Source organism: Pogoniulus pusillus, chromosome 22 (assembly GCF_015220805.1).
Source record: "Pogoniulus pusillus isolate bPogPus1 chromosome 22, bPogPus1.pri, whole genome shotgun sequence".
NCBI classification, from domain to species: Eukaryota; Metazoa; Chordata; class Aves; order Piciformes; family Lybiidae; genus Pogoniulus; species Pogoniulus pusillus.
The window spans coordinates 4,554,558-4,558,794 of NC_087285.1; positions in this window are offsets into that span (position 1 = coordinate 4,554,558).

The following is a 4,237-nucleotide window of genomic DNA, read 5'->3' on the forward strand; positions in this document are numbered from 1 at the left end:
GCGGCCCGGCCCAGCCCAGCCCGGCGCGGCCGCCCCACGGCCGGCTCCCGGCATGCCCTCGGCCCGCCTGCGCAGGAGGCGCGGCAGGGGCTCGGCCGCTGGGGCTGGCGCCGGCTGCGGCGCTCCGAGCCGTGCGGCCGGGGCTCGCCTCGCTTCCCCGCCTCAGGCTGAGGGGCAGGGGCACAGCCCGGGCCTGCCGTTGGGCAGGGCAGTGCCTCGGGCTGGCGCTGGCAGCGAGGGCAGGAGGAGGCGGCCCAGGGAGCTGAGCGCACAGGCTCTGCCAGCCCGTACCGGTGCGCGCTGCCTGCCCCAGCAGTGCTCGGCTGCGGGCTCTGGGCAGGCATCGTTTTGGTCCTGAGCCGGGGCCACTTAACAGCTCGCCCAGACCTGGCTTACTGCCTTCTCCCATGCCCTCTGGGGACTCTGAACATGAGGCAGCAGTGTGCCCAGGTGGGCAGGAGAGCCAATGGCATCCTGGCCTGCATCAGTAACAGTGTGGCCAGCAGAACAAGGGAGGTTATACTTGCTCTGTGCTCAGCACTGCTCAGGCCACACCTTGAGTGCTGTGTCCAGTTCTGGGCTCCTAAAGTCAAGAGAGATGTTGAGGTGCTGGAAGGTGTCCAGAGAAGGGCAGCAAGGCTGGGGAGGAGCCTGGAGCAGAGCCCTGTGAGGAGAGGCTGAGGGAGCTGGGGGGGTGCAGCCTGCAGCAGAGGAGGCTCAGGGCAGAGCTCATTGCTGCCTGCAGCTGCCTGCAGGGAGGCTGTAGCCAGGTGGGGTTGGGCTTTTCTGCCAGGCAACCACAACAGAACAAGGGGACACAGCCTCAAGCTGTGCCAGGGGAGGTCTAGGCTGGCTGTGAGGAGGAAGTTGTTGTCAGAGAGAGTGATTGGCATTGGAATGGGCTGCCCAGGGAGGTGGTGGAGTGCCTGTGCCTGGAGGTGTTGAAGCCAAGCCTGGCTGGGGCTGAGTCACTTCCCTACATTCAAAGTTACTTCTTGAACAAAGAGTAAAAGGCAGGAGACTTCAGTCTTCAATGACATCCCACACATAAAAGCAGGTTAAACAGTGCCAGGGCACAGCTTTATTACCGTGAAGACAGAAGTTAACAAGTGACAATTACAACAGCTCCAACTATGCTGTAGCAGATCCATTAAGCCAGCTGAGGGTCAAAGGCTGCACAGAGAGACCCAAGTAAATGTGACAGAGGTGACAGAGGTGGTGCAGCACAATGGTCCCTCAGGTCAGCGGGAGTGGCCCAGCTGATGGTTCCCTCCTGTCCCCAGGTTGGAGCCTTCCTGGTGTTCTCCAGCTGTGCATGAGTCCCAGCTGAGCCCCACTGAGTGACACAGAAAACTCACTGAAGGTTGCAGCAAGAGGCTCAAACAGCTGCCTAGCAGCACGTTGGGCTTCTGCCAGTAGCTGCTAAAGCAGTGCTGGTTTCTTCAGCTTCACAAAACCCAGAAACTGGCACTCCTGTTCCAGTGGTCTGTGACTCTTCCAGTCAAGAAGTTCCCCTTTGTGTTGAGGTGGACCCTCCTGTGCTGCAGCTTATATCTTCTGCTCCTTGCCCTATCCCAGGGAGCAGTGAGCAGAGCCTGTCCCCCCTTCCTGGCCCTCAGCCCTCAAATATTTATGATCACTTATTAAATCCCCTCTCAGTCTTCTCTTCTAAAAACCCCAGGTCCCTCAGCCTCTCCTCATCAGGTCCCCTCATCATCCTTGTGGCCCTCTGCTGGACTCTCTGAAGCAGATCCCTGTCCCTCTTAAACTGGGGAGAAGGCTGTGGAGTCTCCTTCTCTGGAGACTTTCAAGGCCTGTCTGGATGTGTTCCTCTGTGACCTGAGCTAGATTGTGTGGTCCTACTCTGGCAGGGGGGTTGGACTCAATGATGTCTTTGGGTCCCTTCCAGCCCTCGAGAGCCTGTGATCATCTTTGATTCTTCCACAGACTTTGAGCCTCTTCAGCAATCCACTTGCAAGCCTGGGAGAGAAACTGGCAGAGGGCAGCAATTCTCCTTGCAGTCGCTCCATCAGCTGCAGCAAACTTTCTCTCCACCTCCCCCTGCTCAGAGGCTGTAAAGCCTTCTGCCAACATCCCATATTTGCCAGGCAGGCATTCAACTTCTGGCAAAGACTTGTTTTCTTGGTTTTTTCTTTCTATCTACCACTAAAAAAGACCAAAATGTGACAGTAGCTTGAGATCAGTGGTGTCAGTAAGGAAAATGAGACTGATTAAAAGAAGGATTGGGGGGGAAAAAAAAAAACCCAAACCCCAAACAACAAACCCACAACTTTTTGCTCATTAAAAAAAAGAAAATGAGGGTTTAAGATGCTACAAAGTTCAGGAGTACAAAAATATTTACCTTTTAGAAACACCCAAGCCTAAGATCACATAAAATACCAACTCAACACAAAAATCTTCATAGAAATACAGCCACCTGCATCTAACCAACTCCTCAAGCAAGCCCTGAAAAGGTTTGGTTGGGAAATTCAGTTCTGTTTAAGCAGCTAGGCTCTAGATTAACTCTGCAAGAAGTAAAACCAGGGTTAAATACTGCTGCTGTTCAGAGCAATTCCAGCCTGAGATGGGATGAAGACCATCAGGGGCTGCAGGTTTGCTTCGTGCCGCTAACTGCAGCAAGTGAGTACGGCAGGAACCCAAGAATTTCCACATCCCAAAGAGCAGCTTGAAACAGTTGCACAAATTCATTGCATTTGAATGTTTTAAAGCTTTGTGTTTGTGCTTGAGCTTACAAAGAGAGAGCCTCACTCCCCTGCCAAGTGCCAGCACAAGACAGTCTGCTGTGGGGTCCCCATGTTTGAGATGAGACAGTGTGATCCTGTTGGTCCCTACAGAAGGTGAATCGTGGCTAAGTTGCTGTTTATAGAGGATAAAAGTCAGTTCTGATGGACTTTGTGTGGCCAAGAGGTGCAGGCACAGTCAATAAATAGAAAAATAAAAAGGTATTTTAGTTATTTCCTCCCCCCCAGCCTCTGTAGTGTTCATAAAACAGTAGTAGCACAACTCTAAACTCTCTGTTTGAGTTTTCATCCAATCGTGCTCTGTTGTACACCTTAAAAAACAGGATTTGGAAAGCAAAGCATTGGCTTTGTTTGCTTTTGTTTGGTTGTAAAACAACTGTGCTCCCAAATGAGCCCTGTAGTGTTTTTCTGACAGCTGCAGGTGAACGTCTCCAGTGCAGAAGATCAGCATTTTGGGAGCATCAAATCCTCTCTTGGTTTGCAAACGCTACACAAAGGTTTTGCCAGAGGGCTTGGAAACGGCAGTAAGCTTTCTCTGGTGGTATAGAACAATGTCATATCCAGTCAAAGGAGAAATGAAATGCTTTAAAAACCAAAAAGACAACCCCAAAAGACCTAACCCCCCCCCCATACTTATGCCAGTACACCATGAAAAACCTGAAACTGCACAGCATGTTCAGATAGGATCAGAGACTTTCTAAAGCTCCTGTTTCTTCTGAAAGCAGGCACAGCTCACCAGAAGGTCAGCAAGCTCTAGTTCTGTCTGCATTAAAGGTTTCCCCCTGCCCCCCCAAAGCACTGAACATTGGTGAAGCCCAAAGTTTTCAATGGGCTCAAGATTTATGAAGAGTTTTAAGAGAGAGAAGTGGATCCCAGCTCCTGGAAGAAGCAAGCAACAGCAAAAGATACTCTGATGTCTTGTTTAAAAGACATCCTCACAGTGAAGTCTGCATCTGCTTTGCTACAACTCAGTTGTGGTCCCACTTAATCTATGGGGCTTTGGTGACAGATTTCCAAGGAGGCTGGGATCTTTCATTTAGGGGAACATGCTGAGATCTTCCAAGCCAGACACCCAGCTCCCCTTCATCCAGTTAACACCCAGAAGGAGAAACCCAGCAGCATTCCATTGGCTGGTGGGGGTTTTTTTGTCCTCTAAGCAGCTTTCATTGAGAACCTGCCTGACTGCAGCCTTCACTGCTTTGTTCCTAAAGCTCATTTCTAGATTACTCCTCGAATCAACCAGGTTCAGCACAGGCAGGCCCACATTTCTCAACAGGGACTGTCTGCTGACAGAGCCCAGGTATCAGGACACTGGATTATAGGTGAGGAGCCCTGCTGGAGCAGACAGCATCTGTTCAGTTAGCTATGTATTTGGGTAGAGTAGCACATGGGATAACAAGTAGGGTGCAGTAGACTTGACTGTTGGGTTTTGTTTGGGTTCTTCTGGTAGAAACTGCACGTTGAGAAGATCTTCT